This window comes from Magnolia sinica, chromosome 6 (assembly GCF_029962835.1).
Source record: "Magnolia sinica isolate HGM2019 chromosome 6, MsV1, whole genome shotgun sequence".
Lineage (NCBI taxonomy): Eukaryota > Viridiplantae > Streptophyta > Magnoliopsida > Magnoliales > Magnoliaceae > Magnolia > Magnolia sinica.
In genome coordinates, this window is record NC_080578.1 from 18,081,083 (window position 1) to 18,096,983 (window position 15,901).

Genomic DNA, 15,901 nt, shown 5'->3' on the forward strand with positions numbered 1-15,901 from the left:
TGTTTATTTGAAATTCAACCTGTTCAAAAGTTAAAAAAGACATGAATTAAGCGAAAACACAAATATCAACTTGATCTAAAACTTTTTAGCCTTTAGAAGTTTTTAATGGTGGGCGTCATTGTCCCCACTGTTTTCTGTGCTGGGTTCACTGGAGCTTTAGATTTAACTCATTCTTTGGATATTTCCCTAAAATGATTGCTCCAAATGGATGGAAGGTGTGGATACAAAACATACATCATGGTGGGGCCCACGGAACTTGGTGACGTCACTTCAATAGTGGAAAGGGGACGTTACTTACCGTTCAAACATCCCATCACATGGCGGCAGATAATTTTCAGTATACCTTTCGCAGGAAGTTAGTCGCATCAGAAGCTATGTTAGGCCCACCATATGTTTGTGAGAAATCCACTAAGTTAATATATTTTTGTTAGATCATGTTAAAACATGAGACAAAAAATCAGGTATATCTGAAACTCAAGTGGGCCATATGATGGGAAATAGTGGAAAGGGGTTGCCTACCGTTCAAACATTTATGGGTTCGACCGTGATGTTTATATGTAATCCAAACCATTTATAAAATGGCCCAAATGTTCATAAGGTCATTACCATTGGGATAAATTGAGAAAACAAAAATATTGGCCTGATCCAAAGCTTCTATGGCCCCACAAATGTTTCAACAATGGGCATACAATATCCATTGTTTTATGTTGTGTGGCCCACTTGAGCTTTGGATCTACCTCATTTTTGGGCTCATGTCATAAAATGATTTGGCAAAACATTTGGATGTGATAGATTTCTTACAAACACAATAGTGGGCCTCATACAATTTACTCAACACACGTAATCTGCTTCCTCCCACTTCAATGCCCTGAAGGGGCACAATGCTCTATGCATGGGGGCAGTTCCAGTGGTAAATTTTTTTAATTTTTTTTTCAAAAAGGTGTCAGGAACTAACTGAGGCATTTGTTATATTTGGGGTGTTTGTTTTGTTGAAGGAATGAGTCCAACGCCGAACTCGTTGGACTCGTGATATGAGCTCATCTGTATCTTCCTTTTTCTGCATTGTTTCTAATTGTATTTTTCCTCCAAGCATTTAATTTTCTAGTATAAATATATGGGTTTTTTGTGGCTCAATATAATACACAATCTCTTTTCCCAAATCTTGTCTTATAACATGGTATCAAAGCGGGTTGTTCCCGAGGAGACGTACGTGAATTCCACCAGCGCAGCTGTTTACAACCCCAAGTGCAAGGTTGTGATGTAGTAATAACTCGGTGAGACCGAGGTCGAATCCACAGGAACTTATATGCGTGTCTTTCTAAAATAAACTAGAACTAGATTTAAGTAATAATTTGAGGAATTGAGAGATCAATGATTTAACAATCAATAATAAAAGGGAAACTAGAGTACCAAGTATCTACATATATCTATTAAGATGCTACCTTATTTAATTCAAAGAGCTACAATTGGAATTAGAGTTCTATCCTATCCAATTGGATGATAAAGCAATAAAAATACAAAAATCTGAATTTTCGGCCCATTAACATAGTTCTCTCATGAAGCATCCATGAAATAATCTCAGGGAATCCAACCATCTACCATGTCATAGACTGTAATGAATCATGAATTTTATAGATCACACACTTCTCAAAATATATTAAGAAGATATTCAAATCTATCGATCACATCATCTATTGTAATTTAAGTCACAATAAACCATAGAAAACTGAAAATATTCATTTTTTCAAACTATAAATTAATATCAATTCAATATATAATTGAATCAAAGTAAAGAAAGTATCAAAATAAATTACAGCTTCACCTCTTAGCCCTAGTTAAGAGATTATCTAGTCATAGCTAACTCAAAAATGAAAGAAAAACTAAAAGATATATACTAGAATCCATGAAAAAATCGAAGTAGAAGAATGTTGTTGGCGCTCCACATAGGCCTTCTCTCCCTTTCCAAACCCTGGAAGATGATTTAGAATAGCCTAGTGACTCATTTAAATAGTTTTGTAATTCAAACTTTCGCACCGCCTTAGAAAAGTTCACAAACCGCTTCAAATTTACGCACTCTGCGCATCTTCGGTGGCAAACTTCGATGTCATCGAAAGTCTTCGATGTCATAGAAGGTCCTCGATGTCATTAAAAAATCATCTAGAACTATCTAGCAAGTTTAGCTCGAAATTCCTGAAATTTTCGATGACATCAAAGTCTATTTCGAAAATTATTTCAGAACTTTAACTTTTTAGACTCGGAGTTTCAGAATATGTTTTTTCTAGTAAATTTTCAAGATTCTTTTCTTCACTACAAATCTTCGATTCTCTTTATTCCTCACTTGGTTTCCTTAGATCATTGGCATATGAATTCTTCATTAATGACTTCCAAATCTCCAAATCCTCATTTAGTAATCTTTTGAGTATAAATATTCCTTTTAGCATCAATTTCACCATAAGCTCTCGAATTCGTCTCGCACATGAAAACATGCATAGTTAGATCGATTAAGCACTATCATGTTTATAAAACCATGGCATAAATAGGGGGAAAATATACAATATTTCACAATCAATAGCAGCACTACTATCTTTGTTAGCAGCTGCATCACCACCACCTTCTTCTCCACCACCGCGGCACCATTGAAACCGACAACTTGTTCTTCACGGCCATGCACCGGATTCAGGCATCACAACTAGATCCCTCTATTCTTCTCCACGCCTTTGAACAAGGCGACACCACCATGGCTTAGACAACAGGATCCGAGCCTCAACTAGCGGCAATAATCCATTTTTCTTCCAAGATCTAGTGCACCACCAATCTTCATAGCCAGCGTTTGCATCACCTGTTTGCATTTGACACCCATCTACCATTAAATCCAGCCGCCACAACAGATCTAGCATCAGTGATTACAGTCATTTTCCCTGACATCGGGGCTGTCTTTCATATCGAACCCAACTCCGGCTGTGACTCAATCTAGATCTCAAGCCCCTCTCTCTTCTCTCTTCTCTCCACTCCGTCATCAGCCGACGTGTAACACCTCAAATTTTCGTAACTTGAGTACATACTTGTGCCTAAGAATTTCGAGTGTTAATAAAGTAATAATTAGATACTTTAAAATCGCACATTTTTTTTTTCATTTAGTTCACATCCAGTTACCTTCACGAAGATACACATTCACAAGAACAAAATCATCTGTGCTTACTCTTTCATTAAGACATAAAATTTAGCTAACTGTCTAATGCCCTCTTAAATGGGAGCTTTTTACATTGTTCAACACGTGCAGCGAAAAATAAATAAAATTAAACATAAAGTTATCTCCCTTTTTATTCGGAATAATCTTCCATAGGGATATCGTCATCCATATCTTTAATCTACACATCACCTGCATCATCTGTATGGTCGGAGAGGGTCAATGCCGTACTCATAGTGATGGTTATCCTTTAAGATTAATAATAATTCAAGAGATTCATAAGAATAATTTAAGGGTTCTAATACGTCTCGTACTCCACCGCCACGAGTGGTATTAGTATATGCAACTAATACACACATACACACACACACACCCCCCCACACACTCACGCTAGTGGAATTGCACCACCTATGGATACTCGAACCCTTGACCGGGTGTTGAAACTCCTGATAGTCTACCACCCGAGCAAGAGTAAGGATCATATATATATATATATATATATATATATATATATATATATACACACACCTAGCAAAGTGTGTGTGGTTCATCATATGTAGTGATCATCACAATATGGAATATAATTCATAAAAAAAATTAGCTCGCCCCGCATCCCATACTATAGAGATTCGTCGGCATGTCCAATACTACTATAGATTTACATGAATACCTCAAGATGACACAAAACACGGATAAGATGAATTATGTAACACAATTTGTTTATGGAGTGACTATTTGCGACATCTAATCTTAAAATAATGTAACACGCATTGCAGATTACTTACATTGATTTGTGCACCACTACCCAAAATCCATAAAATTACGCGTTAACTAAGAGGGTCACTACCCAGAGCACATTATGTCCATGCTAAAATATATGAACCACTATATATGAGGTCTATAACCACTACCAAAAAAATGGGTAAAGGCTATGGACTTAATCCGTAGCCTTAGGTCTATGGCTACGGATTAAGTCCGTAGCTAATCCGTAACACGACCGTCGTCGTAGGTGCCATAACGATAGGTCTGGAACCTATGGCTACGGATTTAATCCGTAGCCATAAACCTAAGGCTACGGATTAAATCCGTAGCCTTTTCCCCTGTAGCAAAAAAAAATAAACAGCTATAGATATATTTGTAGCTGAAAGTCCGTAGCAATAGGGCAAAATTTAAAAGGCTATACCTATCTGATTATTGGCTACGGATTTAATCCGTAGCTATATTGTAAATAGCTACAGATATAATCCATAGCAATTATATCTGTAGCAAAAACTTCAAACAGCTACGGATATTATTTGTAGCTGAAAGTCCGTAACAATATGCCAAAATTAAAAAGTCTACACCTGTTTGACTAGTGGCTACGGTCAATATCCGTAGCTATTTTGTACATTAAAAAATTAAATCACCTATTCATTCAATTACCACCTGTTCATTCAAATACCACCTGTACAATCATTCATTCATTCATCACCTGTTCATTCAATTACCACCTGTTCATTCAAATACCACCTGTACAATCATTCATTCAATTACAATTACAATCCTTCATTCATTCAATTACAATTACAATCCTTCATTCATTCAATTACAATTACGATCCTTCATTCAATTAATTACAATTACAATCAAATACAGTTACAAATACAATAATGCTGAAAATACAAATCTTTGGCTTCATTAGAGAAATGTGCTCGACTTCACCGAATTTCAGCAGCTTCGTATATTCCATCATCTTACAAACAGTCATGTCATTCATAAATTAGAATGCCCATTAGAGAAAAGAAAGACAGTAAAAGAAGTGCATCACGTATAACCACTTTTTTTTCTTAATGAATTAAAAAAAAACCTCAAAGAGGAATGAAATTGACACAAAAGAAATGGTCTCACCATATGATTATAGGTTTAGGTTTGGTTTAGGTTTAGGTTATAGGTTTAGGTTAAGGTTAGGCTATAGGTTATAATTAAGTTTAGGTTATAAGTTAAGGTTTAGGTTATAGATTTTGGTTTAGGTTTAGGTTAAGGTTTAGGTTATAGGTTATAGCTTTTGGGAACTTGATTACAGGTTAAGGTTTAAGTTTAGGAAATCGGGTTCGGGTTCGGGATCGGGTTTAGGTTTGGGCTTTCAAGTTTAGGTTTAGGTTAGGGAGTTGAGATTAGGATTAGGTGTAGGTTTGGGTTTAAGAATTTGAGAATACATTTAGGTTTTAAGTTTAGGTTTAAGTTAAAGGTTTTAGGAAAGGTTATAAGTTTAGGTTAGGTTTATGTTTAGGTTTAGGTTTAGGTTATAGGTTATAGCTTTAGGGAATTGAGAATGGGTTATGGTTTAGGGAAAGGTTAGGTTTAGGTAATAGGTTTTGGGATTTGGGAATAGTTTTAGGTTATAAGTATAGGTTTAGGTTAGGTTATAGGTTAAGGTTTAGGGATTTGAGTTTAGGTTTAGGTTTAGGATTAGGTCTAGGTTGAGGTTTAGGGAATTGAGTTTAGGCTATAGGTTTAGGGAATTGAGTTTAGGTCTAGGTTAAGGTTTAGGGAATTGAGTTTATGCTATAGGTTTAGGTTTAGGTTTAGGTTGAGGTTTAGGGAATTGAGTTTAGGCTATAGGTTTAGGTTTAGGTCTAGGTCTAGGTTAAGGTTTAGGGAATTGAGTTTAGGTTTAGGTTTAGGATTAGGTCTAGGTTGAGGTTTAGGGAATTGAGTTTAGGTTATAGGTTTAGGTTTAGGTTTAGGTTGAGGTTTAGGAAATTGAGTTTAGGCTATAGGTTTAGGTTTAGGTCTAGGTCTAGGTTAAGGTTTAGCGAATTGAGTTTAGGCTATAGGTTTAAGTTTAGGTCTAGGTTGAGGTTAGGTTATAGGTTTAGTTTAGGTTTAGGTTTAGGTGTCGGTTTGGGTTTTGGTTATAGGTTTAGGATTAGGTCTAGGTTGAGGTTTAGGGAATTGAGTTTAGGCTATAGGTTTAGGTTTAGGTCTAGGTCAGCGGTTAAGGTTTAGGGATTTGAGTTTAGGCTATAGGTTTAAGTTTAGGTGTAGGTTATAGGTTTAGGTTTAGGTTTAGGTTTAGGTGTCGGTTTGGGTTTTGGTTATAGATTTAGGTTAGGTTATAGGTTAAGGTTTAGGGATTTGAGTTTAGGTTTAGGATTAGGTTTAGGATTAGGTCTAGGTTGAGGTTTAGGGAATTGAGTTTAGGTTATAGGTTTAGGTTTAGGTTTAGGTTGAGGTTTAGGGAATTGAGTTTAGGCTATAGGTTTAGGTTTAGGTCTAGGTCTAGGTTAAGGTTTAGGGAATTGAGTTTGGGCTATAGGTTTAGGTTTAGGTTTAGGTCTAGGTCTAGGTTAAGGTTTAGGGATTTGAGTTTAGGCTATAGGTTTAAGTTTAGGTCTAGGTTGAGGTTAGGTTATATGTTTAGGTTTAGGTTTAGGTTTAGGTGTCGGTTTGGGTTTTGGTTATACGTTTAGGTTAGGTTATAGGTTAAGGTTTAGGGATTTGAGTTTAGGTTTAGGTTTAGGATTAGGTCTAGGTTGAGGTTTAGGGAATTGAGTTTAGGCTATAGGTTTAGGTTTAGGTTTAGGTTTAGGTTTAGGGAATTGAGTTTAGGCTATAGGTTTAGGTTTAGGTCTAGGTCTAGGTTAAGGTTTAGGGAATTGATTTTGGGCTATAGGTTTAGGTTTAGGTTTAGGTCTAGGTCTAGGTTAAGGTTTAGGGATTTGAGTTTAGGCTATAGGTTTAAGTTTAGGTCTAGGTTGAGGTTAGGTTATAGGTTTAGGTTTAGGTTTAGGTTTAGGTGTCGGTTTGGATTTTGGTTATAGGTTTAGGATTAGGTCTAGGTTGAGGTTTAGGGAATTGAGTTTAGGTTTTAGGTTTAGGGAATTGGTTTAGGTTGAGGTTTAGGGAACTGAGTTTAGGCTATAGGTTTAGGTTTAGGTCTAGGTCTAGGTTAAGGTTTAGGGATTTGAGTTTAGGCTATAGGTTTAAGTTTAGGTCTAGGTTGAGGTTAGGTTATAGGTTTAGGTTTAGGTTTAGGTTTAGGTGTCGGTTTGGGTTTTGGTTATAGGTTTAGGATTAGGTCTAGGTTGAGGTTTAGGGAATTGAGTTTAGGTTTTAGGTTTAGGTTTAGGGAATTGAGTTTAGGCTATAGGTTTAGGTTTAGATCTAGGTCTAGGTTAAGGTTTAGGGATTTGAGTTTAGGCTATAGGTTTAGGTTTAGGTCTAGGTCTAGGTTAAGGTTTAGGGATTTGAGTTTAGGCTATAGGTTTAGGTTTAGGTCTAGGTTGAGGTTAGGTTATAGGTTTAGGTTTAGGTTTAGGTTTAGGTGTCGGTTTGGGTTTTGGTTATAGGTTTAGGATTAGGTCTAGGTTGAGGTTTAGGGAATTGAGTTTAGGTTATAGGTTTAGGTTGAGGTTTAGGGAATTGAGTTTAGGTTATAGGTTTAGGTTTAGGTTTAGGGAATTGAGTTTAGGCTATAGGTTTAGGCTTAGGTCTAGGTCTAGGTTAAGGTTTAAGGATTTGAGTTTAGGTTTAGGTTTAAGATTAGGTCTAGGTTGAGGTTTAGGGAATTGAGTTTAGGTTTTAGGTTTAGGGAATTGGTTTAGGTTGAGGTTTAGGGAATTGAGTTTAGGCTATAGGTTTAGGTTTAGGTCTAGGTCTAGGTTAAGGTTTAGGGATTTGAGTTTAGGTTTAGGTTTAGGATTAGGTCTAGGTTGAGGTTTAGGGAATTGAGTTTAGGTTATAGGTTTAGGTTTAGGTCTAGGTCTAGGTTAAGATTTAGGGATTTGAGTTTAGGCTATAGGTTTAGGTTTAGGTCTAGGTCTAGGTTAAGGTTTAGGGATTTGAGTTTAGGCTATAGGTTTAGGTTTAGGTTTAGGTTGAGGTTTAGGGAATTGAGTTTAGGCTATAGGTTTAGGTTTAGTTCTAGGTCTAGGTTAAGGTTTAGGGAATTGAGTTTGGGCTATATGTTTAGGTTTAGGTTTAGGTCTAGGTCTAGGTTAAGGTTTAGGGATTTGAGTTTAGGCTATAGGTTTAAGTTTAGGTCTAGGTTGAGGTTAGGTTATAGGTTTAGGTTTAGGTTTAGGTTTAGGTGTCGGTTTGGGTTTTGGTTATAGGTTTAGGTTAGGTTATAGGTTAAGGTTTAGGGATTTGAGTTTAGGTTTAGGTTTAGGATTAGGTCTAGGTTGAGGTTTAGGGAATTGAGTTTAGGCTATAGGTTTAGGTTTAGGTTTAGGTTGAGGTTTAGGGAATTAAGTTTAGGCTATAGGTTTAGGTTTAGGTGAATTGAGTTTGGGCTATAGGTTTAGGTTTAGGTTTAGGTCTAGGTCTAGGTTAAGGTTTAGGGATTTGAGTTTAGGCTATAGGTTTAAGTTTAGGTTTAGGTTGAGGTTTAGGGAATTGAGTTTAGGCTATAGGTTTAGGTTTAGGTCTAGGTCTAGGTTAAGGTTTAGGGAATTGAGTTTGGGCTATAGGTTTAGGTTTAGGTTTAGGTCTAGGTCTAGGTTAAGGTTTAGGGATTTGAGTTTAGGCTATAGGTTTAAGTTTAGGTTTAGGTTGAGGTTTAGGGAATTGAGTTTAGGCTATAGGTTTAGGTTTAAGTCTAGGTCTAGGTTAAGGTTTAGAGATTTGAGTTTAGGCTATAGGTTTAAGCTTAGGTCTAGGTTGAGGTTAGGTTATAGGTTTAAGTTTAGGTTTAGGTTTAGGTTTCGGTTTGGGTTTTGGTTATAGGTTTAGGATTAGGTCTAGGTTGAGGTTTAGGGAATTGAGTTTAGGTTATAGGTTTAGGTTTAGGTCTAGGTCTAGGTTAAGGTTTAGGGAATTGAGTTTAGGCTATAGGTTTAGGTTTAGGTTTAGGTCTAGGTCTAGGTTAAGGTTTAGGGATTTGAGTTTAGGTTTAGGTTTAGGATCAGGTCTAGGTTGAGGTTTAGGGAATTGAGTTTAGGCTATAGGTTTAGGTTTAGGTCTAGGTCTAGGTTAAGGTTTAGGGAATTGAGTTTAGGCTATAGGTTTAGGTTTAAGTTTAGGGATTTGAGTTTAGGCTATAGGTTTAAGTTTAGGTCTAGGTTGAGGTTAGGTTATAGGTTTAGGTTTAGGTTTAGGTTTAGGTGTCGGTTTGGGTTTTGGTTATAGGTTTAGGTTAGGGTTTAGGTTTAGGTTTAGGTTTAGGTGTCGGTTTGGGTTTTGGTTATAGGTTTTGGTTATAGGTTTTGGTTTAGTTTTAGGAAACCGGTTTTGGGTTCGGGGTCGGGTTTATGTTTGGGTTTTCAAGTTTAAAGATAGGTTTAGGTTAGGGAGTTACGATTAGGATTAGGTGTAGGTTTAAGTTTAGGGAATTGAGAATACATTTGGGTTATAGGTTTAGGTTTAGGTTTTAGGTTTTAGGTTAAGGTTATATGTTCAGGTTTAGGTTATAGGTTTAAGTTAAGGTTGAGGTTTAGGTTATAGGTTAAGATTTCAGGTCATGGGTTTTGGGATATAGGTTATAGGTATAAGTTAAGGTTTAGGTTTAGGTTTAGGTTTAGGTTATAAGACATAGGTTTAGGGAATTGAGAATAGGTTAAGGTTTAGGTTTAGGAAATCGGGTTTGGGTTCGGGGTCGGGTTTATGTTTGGGTTTTCAAGTTTAAAGATAGGTTTAGGCTAGGGAGTTACGATTAGGATTAGGTGTAGGTTGAGGTTTAGGGAATTGAGAATACATTTAGGTTATAGGTTTAGGTTTAGGTTTTAGGTTTTAGGTTAAGGTTATATGTTCAGGTTTAGGTTATAGGTTTAAGTTAAGGTTGAGGTTTAGGTTATAGGTTAAGATTTTAGGTCATGGGTTTTGGTTTAGGATATAGGTTATAGGTATAAGTTAAGGTTTAGGTTTAGGTTTAGGTTTAGGTTTAGGTTATAAGACATAGGTTTAGGGAATTGAGAATAGGTTAAGGTTTAGGTTTAGAAAATCGGGTTTGGGTTCGGGGTCGAGTTTATGTTTGGGTTTTCAAGTTTAAAAATAGGTTTAGGCTAGGGAGTTACAATTAGGATTAGGTGTAGGTTTAAGTTTAGGGAATTGAGAATACATTTAGGTTATAGGTTTAGGTTTAGGTTTTAGGTTTTAGGTTAAGGTTATATGTTCAGGTTTAGGTTATAGGTTTTAGTTAAGGTTCAGGTTTAGGTTATAGGTTAAGATTTTAGGTCATGGATTTTGGTTTAGGATATAGGTTATAGGTATAAGTTAAGGTTTAGGTTTAGGTTTAGGTTTAGGTTTAGGTTATAAGACATAGGTTTAGGGAATTGAGAATAGGTTAAGGTTTAGGTTTATGATATCGGGTTTGGGTTCGGGGTCGGGTTTATGTTTGGGTTTTCAAGTTTAAAGATAGGTTTAGGCTAGGGAGTTACGATTAGGATTAGGTGTAGGTTGAGGTTTAGGGAATTGAGAATACATTTAGGTTATAGGTTTAGGTTTAGTTTTTAGGTTTTAGGTTAAGGTTATATGTTCAGGTTTAGGTTATAGGTTTAAGTTAAGGTTGAGGTTTAGGTTATAGGTTAAGATTTTAGGTCATGGGTTTTGGTTTAGGATATAGGTTATAGGTATAAGTTAAGGTTTGGGTTTAGGTTTAGGTTTAGGTTATAAGACATAGGTTTAGGGAATTGAGAATAGGTTAAGGTTTAGGTTTAGGAAATCGGGTTTGGGTTCGGGGTCGGGTTTATGTTTGGGTTTTCAAGTTTAAAGATAGGTTTAGGCTAGGGAGTTACGATTAGGATTAGGTGTAGGTTGAGGTTTAGGGAATTGAGAATACATTTAGGTTATAGGTTTAGGTTTAGGTTTTAGGTTTTAGGTTAAGGTTATATGTTCAGGTTTAGGTTATAGGTTTAAGTTAAGGTTGAGGTTTAGGTTATAGGTTAAGATTTTAGGTCATGGGTTTTGGTTTAGGATATAGGTTATAGGTATAAGTTAAGGTTTAGGTTTAGGTTTAGGTTTAGGTTTAGGTTTAGGTTTAGGTTATAAGACATAGGTTTAGGGAATTGAGAATAGGTTAAGGTTTAGGTTTAGGAAATCGGGTTTGGGTTCGGGGTCGGGTTTATGTTTGGGTTTTCAAGTTTAAAGATAGGTTTAGGCTAGGGAGTTACGATTAGGATTAGGTGTAGGTTTAAGTTTAGGGAATTGAGAATACATTTGGGTTATAGGTTTAGGTTTAGGTTTTAGGTTTTAGGTTAAGGTTATATGTTCAGGTTTAGGTTATAGGTTTTAGTTAAGGTTTAGGTTTAGGTTATAGGTTAAGATTTTAGGTCATGGATTTTGGTTTAGGATATAGGTTATAGGTATAAGTTAAGGTTTAGGTTTAGGTTTAGGTTTAGGTTTAGGTTATAAGACATAGGTTTAGGGAATTGAGAATAGGTTAAGGTTTAGGTTTATGATATCGGGTTTGGGTTCGGGGTCGGGTTTATGTTTGGGTTTTCAAGTTTAAAGATAGGTTTAGGCTAAGGAGTTACGATTAGGATTAGGTGTAGGTTGAGGTTTAGGGAATTGAGAATACATTTAGGTTATAGGTTTAGGTTTAGGTTTTAGGTTTTAGGTTAAGGTTATATGTTCAGGTTTAAGTTATAGGTTTAAGTTAAGGTTGAGGTTTAGGTTATAGGTTAAGATTTTAGGTCATGGGTTTTGGTTTAGGATATAGGTTATAGGTATAAGTTAAGGTTTAGGTTTAGGTTTAGGTTTAGGTTATAAGACATAGGTTTAGGGAATTGAGAATAGGTTAAGGTTTAGGTTTAGGAAATCGGGTTTGGGTTCGGGGTCGGGTTTATGTTTGGGTTTTCAAGTTTAAAGATAGGTTTAGGCTAGGGAGTTACGATTAGGATTAGGTGTAGGTTTAAGTTTAGGGAATTGAGAATACATTTAGGTTATAGGTTTAGGTTTAGGTTTTAGGTTTTAGGTTAAGGTTATATGTTCAGGTTTAGGTTATAGGTTTAAGTTAAGGTTGAGGTTTAGGTTATAGGTTAAGATTTTAGGTCATGGATTTTGGTTTAGGATATAGGTTATAGGTATAAGTTAAGGTTTAGGTTTAGCTTTAGGTTTAGGTTTAGGTTATAAGACATAGGTTTAGGGAATTGAGAATAGGTTAAGGTTTAGGTTTATGATATCGGGTTTGGGTTCGGGGTCGGGTTTATGTTTGGGTTTTCAAGTTTAAAGATAAGTTTAGGTTAGGGAGTTACGATTAGGATTAGGTGTAGGTTTAAGTTTAGGGAATTGAGAAAGGTTAAGGGTATGGTCCCTGCAAAGCAAATACAGATATAAACAAGGCCATCCGACGCAAATGCCAGGCCCCTTCCAATGCTGTCCATAAAAAATAAACAGCTTCATCATGGTCATAATAGCGGTTCCCTCTTTTCAGGGAACCCCGCTCTTCCGAATAGCTCCGACGCACATCCGGGACTGCTCCATTAATTTCGATCAAATACATAAACACGGCCTATCCAAATGGACAGGCCCCTCCAACGCTGTCCATAGGAAATGGACAGCTTCATCATGGTCATAACAGCGGTTCCCACCTTCCAGGGACCCCCGCTCATCCGGATAGCTCCGACGCACATCCGGGTCTGCTCCATTAATTTTGAGCAAATTTAATGGAGCAAATACGTAACCACTTGGTCTCAAATACTTACTTTATAAAAGAAAATATCCCATGTTTTCTCAAATTTTCCATTTCGATCTTTTTTAGCTCAAATCCATGTCAATGCATGAGAATCATGCATAAACATAGATTTTAAGCAAAATACATGAGGGAAATTACAATATAGATATCATGCACACGATATCACATAATGTATTGTTTGATGAACTACACATGTGCATTCTTGACAAGAGACGTACCAGATGCTTGAATCTGAAATATGCAGCTCCAACCCTCCCACATGCAACATCTGGTTATCAGTATCAGCTGGGTGTAAGAAGCTAGAAAAACACACGCAGAAGAAATTAGTGAGCAAAACAAACATTGAGAAACATGAAAAGCTAAGAAAATGGAAGACTTACTCATTAAACTCGGTAAGATAACATGCAGATCACTTTGATCACCTAAAACAAGGAAAGAAAGGAATACAAATTAGACTATCAAAACAAGCATGTATGGCATAGCCATCACTATAAAACATGACATTTCTCTAAGCAAAGCTGCTCACCAGGAGTCCGTTGGTCATTCTCAGCATCAGCAAGCATGTATGGCATAGCCATCACTATAAAACATGACATTTCTCTAAGCAAAGCTGCTCACCAGGAGTCCGTTGGTCATTCTCAGCATCAGCAAACAGGTCCCTTACATTCTTTTCAGTCTCTCTAACATATTTACTTAGGACTTAAGGCCCATTAAACAAAAGGCTAACGGTTAATTGAAAAAGGCCCATAGGATATTTTTCATTTTTAGCTGTCTAAAAATATTCATACCCATCCGGCGCTGGCAGCCTTTTCTGGAACAATCAGAACTTTAGCCTTCCTCGGAACATCAATTGCTTGCGGCGTACAGGGCATATTTGAACTTGGCACCCAGACAAGTATGTATTATTGGCAGAAAAGACAACTAAAAAAAACACACACACCGTGAGGCATTGGTGGGTTTTAATGGAAAAGTCATGTATGTTTATAGATATCTGTTTTCAATCTCATTTAGAGTTTTGATGAGTTATAGAATTTTATGATATTTAATAAAATCTGGAAATGTGACGCCACCTTTGAAACCTTCCTAGGCCCACCATGATGTTTATTTGAGAACCAAATTATTTATAAGTTAACAAAGACATATAATAAGGGAAAATACAAATATTAGCTTAATCAAAAACTTATGTGGCCCAAAGAATTTTTTAATAGGAGGTGTTTAATCCCAACTGTTTTCTGTGATGGGGTCTACTTGAGCTTTGGATCTGCCTCATTCGTTGTCTCATGCCCTAAAATGATGTGATTTATGATAATACAACCGAGGTGAGGAGAGACATACTTCTTGGGTAATAACGTACAACTTTAAAACATAGGGGCGTTCTCCAATGTTACCGACCACCCACCAAAAAAGGGACGCTGATTGTAAATATTCCAGCTATTTTGTGACTGAAATTCAAGGGTCCAGATTCCCTCGTAGCTCGTTTCCTTTGTTTTAGGGTCCTTGGTGGTTTTCTGGGGTGAAGAATCTGATGGTATGGTTGAATAGTGCAAATAAATTACTTGGGACATCATGTTTCCAAATCGAAGAATGGAGGTGATATGTTTTTAATAAAATAAAGTAAAAGAAGCTCACCTGCTCCATTTGGATGTGCATAGACAGCTTAAAACAGTTGGCACCTGTGATAGGACACTTGAGATTAGACAGAGTATATGGATGTGCTACCATTTATCTTAAAGCGATGTATATGCTACAGTATTGTCAATGCCCATCAAATGCCTACATATCAATTTATCATATATTAGCATAGTACACCTTCATCTTTAAGTTTTCCGCATGTATGATTGTACAAGCGTACGCCATGCCCATGCACCACATCTCCCTCGCCCATCTTCAAGCTCCGCTTGTGCACCACATGCGGATATGCCACGGGGCACCGTGAGCTACAATCCATATTCAACCGCCCCATGTGCCAGGGTACCACATGTTCTTAAGTGACAAAGTAACATGTGCTACAATTTATCTTTAACACTACAAAAGATTACAAGTGAGAGGTGATAGATTTGAAAGTGTATGAATTTTTTTCAAAAACTAATCTCATTGAAAACCAAGCCCTAAGCATACAAATGGAATTATAGGTTAGGTCTAGTGTTTTAAAAACTAGACCAGACCATCCAATCCAACCGAGTTCAACTAGAACTGGAACCCTTTTTAGTTTGGTTTTAATAAAACTACTCAAGCACTCAAAGAACATTAAAAATGGACTGAATAACGGCATGCCGACAGTGGAACCTATACAAACAAGTATGAACTGTCAGTATATTCGGTTTGAACCAAACTTGACTAAACTCAATAGGACATGTGCAATCAGTATTGCTCCATATACATCATGAACTCTTCACCTTTTAAATCTTGGCATTCATATTATCTATTCACTATACAGCCGAGGAACTTGCCTTGTAAAATGAAGTGAAAAAAAGGGCTAGATTTTGAATAAATGCCTGAATGGACCAAAAGAAGCATATCAGACATGCTCAATGGCACATCAGAATCTCAGTATGAAGATGCAGCAGAGGCATCATGAGTTTACATGCATGCAGCAATTCCATGCAATGAAGAAGTACCTGCTCTTACCATTTGCATAAGAATTAGGAGTATTCATTCCAAGTGGGAGAATACTCTATGGAACATTAGATGATGTGTCATTGAGCACACTCAAGGAAACAAATAGCAATTTTGGATATAGAACTAATACACATGCAAATATGCAATGATAACAGAACGATACCGGTAGTTGCATCATGAACATAGTGTACATTTTAACATATTGCATGTCATAGTAATCTTCAAATTGAAGGGACGAAACCTGTGAACATCATGACATTAGGAAACATAGAATAATCACTACTTAACAGAGAAAAATGGTAAAATATAGATTTCTATTGAACTGTGAAATAGATTCTTACATCTGTTAAACACAGGAGAATAAGATTCCTATACAATGCCATGGGAAAGTACTTTAGGAGTGTTTCCAGCTATCACATCCACAAAACATTAGCAAATGCATAAGATTAATGGGAGATAAGAAAGTCGGATAAAGGAAAATG